Below are 15,700 nucleotides of genomic sequence, written 5' to 3'. Positions count from 1 at the left end.
GTCACAGCTGAAAACTCCTGTGAAAATCTCCCTGTTTTCTGCTGCTCTTCAGCTCACTCAAGCTGTTACAGACTTTTATGACTCAGATCTCTTCACACAGATGCTTTACTATGCATTCCTGGGCAGTAGCAGTATTCTAGAACACAAGTAGATGACTACACAAGAGGCTGAAGTGATGCTCCTTCTGACATTTGTATAACAGGCTTTACTCCTGGAGATCATACTCTCCCGGCATGAAAAGTCGTAAGAATGAGTTTGACAGAAAACTTACATTAGTCTTATGGAAAATACAAAGCTATCAGTAAAGGAGCTATTACTGAACAGTGTAACTAATAAGATCACTTTTTTTTTTATTTTGGTTATTACTACAATCATTTTTTTCCATACCTGACCTAGAAATGATCCATATCTCCTGCTCATTGTTCTCCTACGTTATATTTCTGCTTCCCTTGATTTTCACGGGAAGTCTCTCATCTGCTCACCAGACAGACCTGATGGCAGGAAATTTCTATCCTCATCACAGTGGGAGTACTTAGACAAAGTCTATGAGCTTGAAAGACCTAGCCATTGTGAATTATGTTATCAGTAAGGGAATGTCAGAGGTGATAAAAGCATTTAAACCAGAAGAGAGGATGAAAGTATGGGAGTCTGTTTATACAGCGGTATTCGTTTTCTTAGGAAGTAGATGAAGGAGGGAAAAAGAAACAAGAGACTTCATCCAGAGCACCAGACCAGTTGCCACACCTTGCTGAAGATAAATTGAACCCTTCATCTGGACCTATCAAGGACACAGATGCACAGTGTGATGTATATAGTTGTCTACAGGAAAAGGTCCTAACAAGATCTGAAGGTTTTTGCTGATTCCTGAAAAGGAATTAGAAAAATTCATTGTTTTAAGTAGCAGAGAACTTCCTGTACCATATGGCTATGGTCCAACAAAGCATGGAAACAAATTGTAAATGCAGCCGTGGAAGGACTCAATACACCATTGTAAAGCTAGAAATCAGGTGTCTGTCTAACTGCTTGCTTGAATTAAGTCTTGTGTGCCGTATTTCTTACAAGCTCAAGTCAAAAGATGAATGAAAAAGCAAAAGATGATCTTAAAAAATGTTAAGATTTTGTGAAGCATATATGTATCTCATGTAAGCAATATAAAAAGGGCTGTCGTTAGGCTAAGCAGTTTATATCAAGCATATTAGGCATTTTCTCCTTATTCAGTTTGCTATCAAAGAAATTATTTAATCTTAAGTCATAATGTTTAAGTAATTATGCATTCTAATTACTTTAGGCAATGAAATATAGTTATACCTTTTTAACAGCAATTTCTTAATTAGCATATTTTTATTAATCAAAAAAAAAGATTGAATAATTTAGAAGCACAGTAACAGATGAATTTTGCCAAGAGGTTTTGTCTGTGTAGAACAGTTTACCCATTTTTCCCATATAAAGTACTGGGCACCAGCCCAAGAGCTTTGTTGTCTGCACTATGGAAACCAAAGGGCTGCAATATCCTTTAGTTGGCTCCTTTGCTTTGGATCTGTTAGTACAATGGCTTCTGCTGCTTCCAGATTCCCTCGGCTATGACTGATCGAGGCCTAGTGCAAGTTAGAAAAGCCTCAAGGCTGCTCTAAATTACAAAAGGCAAACAGTCCCAAAAGAAATCTATTCCATAGGGGAACATCTTGTTTGCAAGGAGTCAATGCTCTGTAAATGAGACTGTGGATGGTCACTTCACTCTTTGACCTAATTGAGCATCCTGCACAACGATGGTCAGTTCAGAACTAAGCCAGGCAGCAAAATCCAAATTCTGAATATCACACTTTCTGAGGCGGGCTTTTGTTGCACTTACCTCTTTGAAAATATGCAGTAACTTACATTATTGAGGTGCTGGAGTCTGGAGTGCGTCTGAAGAAGAGCAGTGAAGTTGGTGAAGGATCTGGAGAAGAAGTCCTGTGGGGAGTGGCTGAGGGAACTGAGGCTGTTCAGTCTGAAGAAAAGGAGGCTGAGGGGAGATATTACTGCTCTCTATAACTACCTGAAAGGAGGTTGTAGCGAGGTGGATGTCAGTCTCTTTTCCCAGGTAACTAGTGATAGGATGAGAGGAAACAGCCTCAAGTTGTGCTAGGAGAGGTTTAGATTGGATATTAGGAAAAATTACTTCACCAAAAGGGTTGTCAAGCATTGGAACAGGCTGCCCAGGGAAGTGGTTGAGTCACCATCCCTGCGGGTATTTAAAAGACCTGTAGATGTGGTGCTTAGGGACATGGTTTAGTGGTGGATTTGGTAACGTTAGGTTTATGGTTGGACTTGATGATCTTAAGGGTCTTTTCCAACTTAAATGATTCTACGATTGTATGATTATGAACCTTAAAGAGTTTACAGCCCTGAAGAATGTGCATCCATTTCTTCAAGTCAGTTTTATGGGGAAAAAGTCAAAGTAGAGAGAACTAGATTCCTTGTTTAGTATATATTTAAGCTTGTTGGAGTAATCTGTGGGATTTTTTGGACTTCAATACATCATATAGAGAAGATATTTTAAATTTATTCTTTTGTATTCTGAAATCCGTAGAGCAGAATTTTTATTCTGTTTTTCATAGACAGATTTGTGACAAGTTTGGCCACTTGTGACAAGTTTAGGGAAAAACTACAATAAATTATTAACTGGCTGCATAAAGCAGGTCTTCCTTTGTGTATGAAGGAGTCTCTAGTGAAAGAGAGAACAGGTGAATTCATAAACAGAACACCTCTGGGTGGTAACATCTCCTGGTACAGAGTATTGTGTGCAGCTCTCTGCAGAATTGTTACCTACATCACCCATCACACATCCGTGCTGAGCACTGCACTGGACTTAATTCAGGGATTTCTACCCCATGCTTCTCTGCATAGCATAAAACTCTTCTCAGAGTCTAAAGCAATAGTTAAGTACTGTTTAGATCAAAAGAATGACAGGATTTGACCCCATAAATGCACACATTCTGCTGTGTAGAATACGTTATCCTCAAGTTTGTTATCTCTACGTCTTAGTTGTAAATCATACTTCATTTCAAGAAAATGGATACTACACGTGCTTGACATGACAGTTCCATAGGAGAGAATGAGACGGCTATGAGCACACAGCAGGATCTGTCAGAACTTATGCCAGACAAAAATCAATGCAGATTTATGCCATCTGAGAATCCAGCCTATAAACCTTTAAGAAATAAAAAGTGAAGAAAATTGAAAACACAAAGATCCAGATTCCAATCTCAGTTATGCTATTGATAATCTTGCACAATTCCATTGATTTTTATTTCTCTGTTGTTTTAAATAACCAGGACAGGTCCTTGACTCAAAGTTAGTCCAGATTTACCCATGTATTTTTGGAATTGGGACTAAAAGAAAATAAAAATTCATCCAGATTTACAGGGATCAAAATGTGATACTCTGATTCAAGAGTGCATCATAAAGGCTATCAAAGATTATTCTTTTTCCAAATAAACTCAAGATAGTCTTTTAGATGCTGACATTGTCACCCAGTGAGTGCAGCTGCATGCTCATGCAAGAGAAGCATTGCTGCTGTTAAAAGTTCAACACCACTCTTTAGTACAAGATGCTGTGTATCAGAAAAGAAATGCTGTAGTTGATAAAGCTTTATCACCTCCAGGAATGGCATTCAATACACTTACAAAGCTTCTTGATTACTGCAGTTACATCCAAGGTGACAAAAATATTTTGATTGAGTCATTTAACTGGGAGAGCTTTCTTCGCAAGGACTCAGTATTGCACAGCAATACTCTGAAGCTTTCTTTGTGTCACTGGTCAGACAGTCAGCATAAAGTATTAGAAGGAAAAGATGAGAAGAGTAAAAGTGCTAGCTCTTCCACATTCTAGGCACTCAACCAACTCTTGAAGTCTGAAAGCAGATACAAAGGGCAAGAGGGGCATGCCACGTTTTTCTTCCAACTGTAATTCAAGGCTTGCTAAAAGGGAAAATGTATTATGATTGCTTTTAACGGAAAAGCAACTTCCAGAAGAATAAAGAAGATGTAAGGATCTTCTCCTCCTACTCTCACCAGTGGAATACCTAGACAACAAAGTCAGATGTGCTCCAGAAATTAAAAAATCTGAAAGTTCCATTATCTGAAGTGAAGAGCTTGGCCTGCCTCCATCACAGGAAAAAAAAAAATAATTTATGTAGCATAAGGACAATACAAATTTGGCAGAGATCTTCAAAATCACATCTGTTCACCATGTATTATGTTTGGTGACAGAAAGAACAAACTGTAAAGCAGTATATGATAAAACAGTGAAAGCATGGCAAGTCGGTTGACTGAGGCTGCACTGGTAATTAGCAGAACTGGCTTGTTGATTGTCATCACATTCTCCTGTAAGTCATATGGACCTCTGATGGCTAGCATTTAAAAGATCTTCAGCAACTTATATTACAACATTATTTGTTTCCTGTTACTAAAACTGTGAGAGTATTGCCACACGATCATACCATAATGAAAGATACCTATTATTCTATCAGCAATTACTGCTACCTTTAAAATGTTTATTTTTTGAATTACAAACATAGCATTGTCAAACTATTTATATTATTTGATGGAAAGCTATTCTTAGTAACTTATGGATGCAAAGAGAAATTCTTATTTTTTTTCTGTCAGCCAGTGTGGTGCAGCATCTACAATAGATTATCAGTATGGGCAAGATTTTTCTCACAGCTTTGCAATTGCCCTAGTTTTTCATATCTGTATAATCTGAGGTTAGAAAATAAGGAAATGGTGCAAGGAAACTTAAAAGAACTTTGCAATAAATATGGATTATTAACTGAATTATTTTTTTTTCTTTTTTTTTTTTAATTGTTCTGTGATTTCTCTTTGAAATTACAATTTGGGTGCTTTTGGTTTGTCCTGGCTGGTTCTAGGGTACATCTCTCTACACAATGCATAACTTTTCTCCTTCTAAAGTTAGGAGCACTCTTGGCATTTCCGGTTATTGTGCATTTTAGGTGTGTATCTAGCTGAGAACCAAATCTGCTGTGATAACTGTAACATAAAACCCCTCACTATAAGTCTTAATGAGTGCAAATATTTCACTTTTCAAATGTTTATAGTACATTTTGAAATATGAAGACAATGACTTGCATTCAAACATGGAACCACAGTGCTCTGTCTCCAGACAGAGGTCTCGTCTTTTTCTAAGCCACCGCCCACTTGTGCTGATGGACAGCCTAAGTCACTCACAAATCACTGTTGTTACATGCATGTCATTGTCAGATTATAGTTAAAGCTCACCATAAAGTGGATCCAGCTCCAGTGGTTGCAAGGCTCATCCTTTGAGTTAGAGCTCATCACAGCTGCAATGGGAGTAGGATTTAACCTTTGAAGATAACTGGGGAGAAAAAGAGAGAGGGGTAAAAAAAAAAAAAAAAAAAAGGAATAATTTTGTATTTATTCCGGTTATCAGACAGACAGGTCAAACAAGTCTGACTTCCAGGACAGACCACAGAAACCTTGCACCAAATTTTTAAAAGCATAATGGAAGGAAGATCTCTCTGGTAAACAGTAACCTGGTCTTCCCTCCCCTCTTCAAACACCTGGGCTCCCAATGTCGCTAACCAGCCTATTGACCGGGTCAGAAACACTCACAAAATACACTAGCTGCATTTTTCCCTCAAAACAGCTGCATTTCCCTGATGGATAAAATGACTGCTCTCCAAACATGTGATACTTTTCCTGGATCAAAGGTGCTGTAAGTCATAAAGGCAATCAGTTTTCATTATTTTCAGGTCTCTTTCAATCTGTCATGATTTTTACAATCCAAAAGTTCCTTGGTTTGCAAGAGGACCTCTCCAAACATGCCCCTCTTTGATGAACCTTCTGAAAAAAATAAAGGCAAGAACATAAACCTGTTCCAAGCTTTCAGTTCAGTTTTTTGCTCAAGTCAAGAGGACATTCTCACTCAGTCAGATAATAGGTACAAGTTAGCTCAAGCATTATAGCAAGTACAGGGTTAATTGTGTTCCTCATCCTTATTTAATGTAAACCAAGCCTTAGTATTGTAAAAAGGGAATGTGGGAGGGAAGGGAGTTACTCCTCTGAAGTGTAGGAAGAACATAGAAAAGGGAAATGCTTTTGGAGATAAAAGAGCTGGGCCTATGGCAGCACATAGAGAAAATGACAGGGAAAGGAGGAAGCAGGTGGAGGGTTTTAGATTTCAATTGAAATGCAGGACAATTCAGTGACCTGTGAGAATGTTTTAGCACTTTTCATGAGCCTGAGAATTTTTGCAGATTATGTTTGCTACTCTTACACCTTATTGGCATGCATGGTGATCTCTGAATTGTGAGAGCCTTCAGCTTACAGAACAAATTTTTTAAGATGGGTCTTAAGGTAAGGAAACACTTGTTTATGTATTGCTTGTACCATCTAGTCAGTTTGAGTGATTTCTGGAGCAGTTAAAGTGAATGCTATTATACATGTAGAAAATAAAATTAAAAAGTAACTTTTTAAACAGCTTATCTGGAAATATTTTTCATACATGCTATACTGCATCCTAGTCCTACTATCAAAATGCTTGAAGCCCTGTGTTGCAGAGGATCCAGAAAGGCCTCCTGCAAAAGCATTGTATCTGCAAAGAAAGATGTATTTGTGTGTATGTTTGTGTATGTTTATATGTTTATGTGCGTGTGCATATGGAACTCAGGTTTTCAGTCCTAGAATTATTCTCATCTTAATATTTGAGCATCAACTACTGTATTTATTTCTTGTTCTTAAGTATTTGTCAGACTTCTCTTTAATTCTAGCCTTTGGATTTCCTGGCAGAATGGAGCTCTGATCCTTAGCTAGGAGAAGAGCAATGTATCATAATATTGAAACCAGTAGGAAATTTGCCCAAAGACCGTACCAGTGTAATGGAAATAACTTTAAGATCCAATAGATTTTTTTTTTTTTTAGTGCAAATATAAGGCTGTGAAACACAGTTTCCAGAGTTTTCATGAACACTGACAGTGTAAGTGAAATTCAAATGACCTTAGTTGGAAGAATTTAACAATTCTTTGCTGTTCATCTCCAACACAGAATCTTTTGAGATATATGTGCTTGTTCTTACAATACAACTAATTTTTTTTAAAAGATAGTCATAACAAGCATCCAGACTATAAAGGAGTCATTTTACATAGGACTCAGCATGAAAGCTCACCGACTATAAAAGAAACTTTAGCATGCAAATCTTCAGCAGTTTATAATTTAGGTAGCATCAAAGAGCAATCCAGCTTGTTTATATAAGAAAATTATCTTGAGATTGTTCAACATGACATGGCTTCAGCATATTGTGGATAATTTTATTTTCTTGCATAAAGTATTTTGCCAATGTGAACTCTGAAAAAAAATGATGGATGGGAAGTGAATTGCCAAATCTAATCTTTGTTTTCAACTTTTTTTCTTTTCTTGTTTTCTTTTTCTTTTTTTTTCTTTTTTTTTTTTTTAATCTATAATATCACTGACTCCAGCTATTTCTTTTTTTTTTTTTCCAGGAAGTATTGCTAACATGTCACTAAGCCAAGTCTCTCTTCCTTTTATTATTTTTTTTAATATTTTCTAAAAATAAGACTTTGTGCCAGAACTATTTTTTTCATTATTATTATTTTAAAAGTTCTTTTGTTTTGGTAGAAAATTAATGAATATGTAAGCTTTTACTAATCCCTTAGATATGTCAGTTTAAACAGGTTCATGTATTTGTATTCAGGAAAGAAGAAAGGAATATTTTCCTTGACATTCTGGAAAATACTTCATGAGCAACTTTCATGTTGTTCTTTTTGGATGTAGTGTGTTTGTTTGTTTTTTGCTTACTTTGCAACATTCCGTGGGCAATCATCAAGGTTGATCTGTTTTGTGCAATTTCAAAGAGGCTATTGCCTCTTTGGGGTAGTTGAGGGGTAGTTGTCCCTCAAAATAGTGGCTGGAGCAATGTCCTGTGATTTGTTAGTAGGTACCACTGGTGACAACATCCTCTGTGCTGTGTGCACCTGTGGCTGCTGTCTACCACTTTCCTGGCATGTGTCCACATGCATTGCCTGAAAGCTGGTGCCATTGGTCATGGATTGAGCACTCAGGTAGAAATTAATGCAATAGCACTACAAGGCTTATTGATTAAGCTTAAAGTGGCATACCTTTTAAATATCCTTTTTTTTAAAGACTGATAAAAGTTTGGTTCTGGTATTTGAAAATATTTTATTTTATTTTTAAGCCATGAATAAAATAATCAACTAAGTACAAATACACCAAGAAACTGGCCCATCAAAAGACAATGTTTTAATCAGGCCAAAATAAATGTATTTTCTGAGCATGCTGAATGTTTCTTTATTGATTTTTTTTTTTTTAATATATTTTCCCTTCTGGTTCAAAAAGAAAACTTTTCGCATATTAAAAGTGTGTGCAATCACTATCTTTCCAACAAATTTCCTGAATCACTTACATTATTTCTGTTCCACTGGGACAACTAATGTTCAACTTAAACTAGTATGCAATTGGTGTAAACCCATAAAAATAAGGGCTTCCAGCAGCATTTTCCTATTTCAGTATTAATGAGGGCAGGATTACATAATATGCTAGCATTTGCGAACTATTTGGTTTAGGGTGATAAAGATACCTTTTTCTCTGAAAGCAAGGGAGGTCTGAGGATTAAGGAATATGAAATTTCTGCAAGGAATTACTAAGATACTTTTCCCTGGCTCTGAACATTCTTGACTTATTCTTGGGGGAGGAAGGAGTACCCAGCAACTTTCCTGTTATCAACAAATACTTTGTACATTTTAACTCCTTTGTACTAGGCTAAGGCTAGTCACCTCAGCTCTATATGCTGCAAATTATTCTTTGTTTCAGGTTTTTTTTTTTTTTTTTTGGAAAAGCAAATACATTGTTAGTTTGAAAACCAATGCAGCAAGGATGTAATGAGAGAGCAAATACAGAGGTCACACAGGAATTACTTGGAACACATTCTCTTGTATTTAAGCAGTGAATTTGCTCCGTAATTTAAAAACTTTTAAATTTGCTAGCCAGCAACCTGTCTTCTGATTATTTGCATTCCATAACTGTTCTTTAGGACTTGTAAACATTTGTCTTCAGACAACCATCCTCCTAATTTCAAAGTGTCTCCTGCATTCAGTGTGGGGTGTGTTAAGAGCATGATGTCATCCACTGTATCAAAATCCTATAAAATGGACTGCATTTTACTCTTTTGGGTTCTTCTGAGAAACAAATTTTTCCACAGCAGCAGAACTTTAGGCACTTTGCTGTGTGACTGTTTCCCATGTGGCTGCTCTCATCTCTGACCTTATGGCTTTTTCCTCAGTGGTCACTCTAATCTCGATGTCTTTCCTCTCTATGATATCTACTTTTAGGAACTAAAAGGAATTTAATACCTTTGAGCTTTTCACTTTTCTATCAGAGTTTGCTGAAATCAGCCAAGAGGTTTGAAGCAGGGGACAAATTAAGAGATTGACTTGGAGAGGTCTAATATACCTTTTTTTTTTTTTTTTTTTCTAAAAACTGGTTAAAATCAGCTTTCTAAATTTTGTTCAAAAACAGTTTTTCAGGTCATTTTAAATTAAGGTGGTAGTGACACTCCTGTAAATGTTGTTGTGTATAATTGATGTCCAAATGCAGCAGAAATTGAGACAATATCAGAGTTATTCCTGATGATTTAAAATTGCATGCGCCTTTGATTCAATCTTTACCATCAGCCAGAAAAGATATCTTTTGTTAGAAAACTTTCCAAGGAATTATTTCTTCCATTGTTGAATGTTTCATGAAATGTTTACTGTAAAGCAAGAGACAAACAGCATTTCCAAAGAGGATGGTGAAATGTAATGTAGCATTGAAAAGACTTGCCAAGCACAGACAGCTGTCACCCTCAAATAAGCAGAAAGATTAATATATGGTATTGAAATTGTGACTAGCACTTCATTTTGTTGCTGGTGTATGAGGTTCATTATAAGAGAACAATTTGATGTTACAATGCAGAAAATTGCATAGGAGACTTAGTTCTTTTGTGCACTGCTTTCAAAACAATCTTCCAAAGCAGTGGAGATGGGGCTGGTGAATAGTAACAAAAGGAGAAAATGCTGTTTGACAACACTGATTGGTCTAGCTTTAAATTCTGGAGAGTCAGACGAGAAAGCGGAAAGGGGGATTCAAATGTGGATTTCATAAACCACAATATGCCAAGGTGTTTTCATCCATGTTATAGTTTATTCAAATAAATAGCAAAGTTTGTTAAATTTAAGGACTTGATGGCAATGTGGTTTTCACACAGCATTTTGTCTTTGGCTCAACTCAGTTTTACGTCGCTTGAGGTTGTAACTCATTCTATCTAAGGTTATGGGGGTTTTTGTGTCATTGGTACAGTATCTTCTGTGTTCACCAGGTGGGAATAAATGCTAGAAAGGCAAAGGCTCCTTAGCACTGCCAAGATGAGTGTGCAATGTTACGCATTGTCATCACAGAAGTTTATTGACAATAGAATCATAGAATCCTTTAGGTTGGAAATTACCTTTATGATAATTGAGTCCAACCACAAACCAATGCAAAAGCATTATTTCATGTACCTATGAATACTCTTAACCATTGAATTGAGATCTGCTGTGGGAATATTTTATTATTGTTCCTGCCTTTGGTGCTTTCAAATGGTAAAATTTATTCCGGCCAGAGGGTACAGACAATAATATTTTTTAAATGTGTATACCACAGAGGTGAGTCTGGGTGGAATGGGCAAACAGGGTCTCTCCATCACCGTTGGGACACTGTGAGAGAGCACGATGCCTGCGAGCCGGTGGGAGGAGACTTCCTATTGCCACAAATCCTGCGGCTCCCACACTTGATGCAGTTTCCACAGTGTCTGTGACCACACTGTGAATGCTGTGACCCCACCTCTTGAATAGTAAATTCAATTTGCTGTTACTGTGTTTATGCCTGTGAGCAAGTTGGATTCCCACCTCACTCCATCTGCTCACAGGCACAAACACAGCTAAAGGGAATTCAGTTTTTCATTTAAAGGAATACTGGTGGGAGCTCGAGGTATTCACTTAACTCTGCTGAAAGCCTGGAAGCTGTTCAAAAACTGGAGAAAAGTAAAAGACAGGGTCTGTCTCATTTGGATTGCTCTTCAAGGAAACAGGAGCTACAAGAAGATTAAAATTGTGATGATAGGATAGGAGCAGATGTTCACTCTTGAGGACAGTGATGGAACAATAATGATAGCATATGTCGGTATCCTATAGACAACAGAAGACTTGTACCAGTAACTGTAACTTGATAGATCCAGGTAAATATGCCAGTTCCTCTCATCTTTATATTCTAATACACTGGGAACAAAAGAGAAAAATAGATATACCTCCTCTCACATACAAGCAAAAACTCTGAAAAACAGTGAGATATAGTTCAAGAAAGGCAGGATTTTTTTTTTTTTTGTATAACAAAGAGGAGAAAATTGATAATTAGTGTTGGATGGAGGGTAGAAGGCATTTTGTGAAGGCATTACCTTTCAGTTACCTGGGGACAAGGGAACTGGGTGAATCAGAGGAGAAGAGGTTGAGTTGCTTCCTAAATGTATTAAGTGAAGTGTTGCCTGTAAGTGAAAAAGCCTAGAACAAAAGAAGTGGAGAAAAACAAATGTAAAGCAAGAAGAAAGAGTCTGGAGAATGAAAGCTACGCTGGTTAACATGCGAAACCATATCTACAATACAAGTCAGGCTTAACGTACATAGCAGTGGTTTTTAGCCTTCTGCTGATAATTCTGGTTGTGATCCTCACTTGTACAGCTGAATTTGACCTTTATTTTCAGAACTACTGATAGAGTCACGCTTACATGTGCCCAATGCAAATCGTCAAATATACCGAAGTGTTCCAGCTTGCAGTTTGTCATGTCTGTTCTAAGATTTCGGCAGATGTTATTTATTTACTTAATCAAAAGCAAACTTTATCTAACATTGGTGTGAAGCTTCCCAGTATAAATAAACTTTTTCTCTTCTCTCTGTAAAGTAATGCTGCTTTCACCGGGGAATGCTAGAAAGCTGTTCCTACTTAAATAAATGCTGTTCATTAGCAAAAAGGTAATTTATAAGGTTTGATTGCAAAGGTAGTAAACAAGAAGTATTGCTTCTGATAACTTTATTTAGAATTTCTCTATTTATTCCAATGCAACTGAGATTCCACTCTGTCTCCTTAAAAAATGTCTCTAACTATACCAAAGATGAGCTAATACAAAGATTCCAAAAGGCTAAAAAGCATTACCTTGATTTTCTTAATACACCTTGCTAGAAGCATTTCATTTGCTGTCTTTTTCTATCTTTTTGGCATTTTCATCAGTGTGGGCTGTTGTGACCGAGCTCATGATTTGTCTTGGGTGTGAAAGAGAAGAGTGAAAGTGAGAAGAGTGAAAGTGAGATATCCAACTTCACGTAACAGGGAAATAATACTTTCCCTGCGTTCTTCCTGCCAGTTGGCCTATAACTCTGCATTAAACAGTTCAACAGTGAATAATGAGAGAGATCAGGAAGAACTGAGTTTGAAGCAAAACACCATAGAGAATATTACAGGATGACAGATTATTTTTAAAATATCTATTTCCTTTGGCTTTTAAAGACATTATTGCATGTGCATATGGAATCTATACAGGGACAGCAAATTATAATACAGCTTTTTCTAAACTGAAAGTATCAAGTTCTTTATTATTCTAACACAATGATTAAATAAGAAAGAAAGTAACAGAAAGTGTAAAAAAAAATACATATTTTCACTGCAGTGTTTAAAATTGTATGAAAACATTTAAGTCTATCCCTGCTTCTGATTCTTCATTTGCTTACAGCGTTCATGTTATCAAAAACAATGAGGATAGCTGAAGCACCGATTATTGCAAGATTGGTAAATACTCAGCATTTACCTAGCTATAGTGCAAAATCGATAGTTTGAATGCCTGGGTTCTATCTTTGGGCAATCCTAGAAAAGTTAATTTACTTCTACTGATTTTTCCACTGCCTTCTCCCTCTTGCTGGTGTTTGTAACTGTGCATAGCATTTGCTCAGAACTTCCTCTGCCCCCCTTTCCCAAAGTGAGACAGTCCCCCCACTAAAGGTGAGGAAAAAACTGCCAACTGATTGAGCAATGGCAGGATTTCCCATGCAACCTTCATCTACACTTTACACAGAGGTAAACATCAATAAAAAGAAGGCTAATATCTGTGGTTCCTGGAGCTTTTGTAGAATGAAGTGTTCTGTGGCTTAGTGGACAGGTAAGATGCTCACACCTATTAACCAAAAAAAAAAAAAAAAATACTGGTATGGCAAAAAAAACACGTCAAGTACTGTACTCTTCAGGTTGTGCAGTCAGGGTATGTCTTGAAGTTTTACACAGGACAGTTCAAGGTCACTGAAGTCTGGTTACAGCAAAGACCTGCCCTATTTTGCCAAGAAGTTAGCAGCACAATGATTTTTATCTATGTGTTTGGGTAGAGTAGAGGTGCTCTGCTACCTCTTGGATTGGGTATTTGCTTTCAGTGGTATTCCAGATCTGCTACGTATGTTACTTTAGATCTTCATTTGATATAAAGCTGTGTGTAATCAATTCCAAAGTCCAGTTCTCTTGCTGAAAAGCTAGCTGATATTGTCTTGGTGTGTTCATACTGTGCAGCTCTCCTGAACAAGTTAGCATCTAAATTGCCTATTTGAAGTGGTTCTTGAGCATGCCTCAGTATCATCTAGGACTGTGTCACTTACCAAGGTCAAATTGTTCTAGAGAGTAAGTCTAACAATTTCACGGGTTCTACTCATCAGAGTAGATGACAGTTCTTTTGACCAGGTTTGTGCCCTGTCAATGTATAATTTACTAGTGTAGGTGTAGTCACTACTTCCAGCTTAGAACCGGATCCAAGATGTCTGCCTTGTCATCCATGGAGCTGTGTCTGGTTCACCACCAGGAAAGGAAATTTATGAAATGTTAAGTCAGAGCTACTTATGAAGAGTTTGGTGCAAGTAGAATTCCTACCTCTACTTTGACCTGAGCTCAGCTAGTGTGGCCAGCAAGGATATTACACTGTGTTTCCCTGCCCTTTTTGTCCTGGGAACAAATAGCTTTGTGTGAAAGTAGCTTCGTGTAAAAGGAGATTGAATCAAGTGGGTTTCATCCTGTCTTCTTTCCTGGATCAGAAAACAGTACAATTCTCAAGGCAGAATAGCTTTTCTTATGTGGTAGTGTGCTTTAAGCAGAAGCACTTTGATGTCTGGGAGTTGCTCAGTGACCTGGATAATCTGCATTGATAATCTCACTGCAGGTAAACTAGAGAGGACTACTGTGTTGTTAAATTTATGAAAATATGTTGATACTTGCATATATTCAGAAATATGGGGTTTGTACACATTTTGTAAATCTAGGGACAAACAGTCATTGACATTTAAATTGAATTTATTTGTCCCGTGCAATAATTTTGTACATTAAGTGCAGATTTTTATATCTATGAGAAAGAATGACCAGTAATAAAATATATGAGAGTGCATTAGATATTCTTGAGTATATAAAATATGAACTTGTCTGAGTTTGACTTTGAACTAGAGAATAAGAAAAAATTAAGAGTGCCAGATATTATTTTTAAGTATTTTTTTAAATGTCAGCTACAACATTGAGAAGACAAGAGGGAGAGAAGCGGAAAAGAAAAGGGGAAATGAGCAGAGTAAATTAACATGAACAGGCAGATCCCCTGAACATGAGCCCTGGCAGGTTCCTGCCAGACAGCAGGAGCCAACGCTGAGCCTCCCGTGCTCTGCATGGGGATATCCAACTGGGGCTTGTGTGGTGCCACATGCTAAACCAACCTTTGCTTCACCCACCCACAACCAAGGCTTAGCATTTGCTGGTAATGTAAGCAAGCACCTTCCCCAGACCCTCCCAGTCATCCAGTCGTGTTGGATGGGGTGAGCAAAGCAGGGCCAAGCCCTGCTGAGCTGGACCGGTACCATGGCTTTGGCCAGGGTTACCTTGCGCTGCCTAGGCACAGAGTGGGTAGGGGGCCCACTCTGCTTTGGGGCTGAGAAGAGCTTGCCTGCATGGAAGTGAGCTGTGCCATACCACCTGGCTTTGGGACCAGAGAACAAGCCTTGGCCCAGTAGCCCTACTAGCACAGGCAGAGCTCTAGATACTCCATTTTACTGCTTAATTCCTGAGTTAAGCTGACATATAGAGAAATGCATATCCTTTGAGAGGTTTTTGTACCTTTTTAGCATAAGAAATGCACAGACATATAGAACATAATGAGCACAGTTACAGACATTTCTTTATCGCAGTTTCCTCTCAGCACTCACAGTTTTGGCCAAAGACAGCATCCTTTCAAGTTTCCCTGACTCCTCTTTCCTATAAATGTTTTTCTTTCCACTGAATCATGTTCTTTCACTCCCTCCCTCTGCTGCAGATTACTTTTCTATGATTTTGGCTGGTCCTGCATTTACAAGAGATTATTTTGCTATGAAAACATACATTGAGCTTCCTGTCTCCCACTTAAAGATTGCTGACCTGCTGTATGAGTGTCTCAAAATTATATGCACTATCATTCTTTTGTTCAGACTTTGGAGATTTTCCACTCTCAACTTTTTCTTTTTCAGCAGAAATTTTGAATTACTGGTTCTTCTGAGCCAGATCAAGGTAGTCCTATCAAAATGAGATGTTAAGTAGCT

Source organism: Chlamydotis macqueenii, chromosome 3 (assembly GCF_036417535.1).
Source record: "Chlamydotis macqueenii isolate bChlMac1 chromosome 3, bChlMac1.mat, whole genome shotgun sequence".
Taxonomy (NCBI): domain Eukaryota; kingdom Metazoa; phylum Chordata; class Aves; order Otidiformes; family Otididae; genus Chlamydotis; species Chlamydotis macqueenii.
This window is presented reverse-complemented; position numbering follows the sequence as displayed.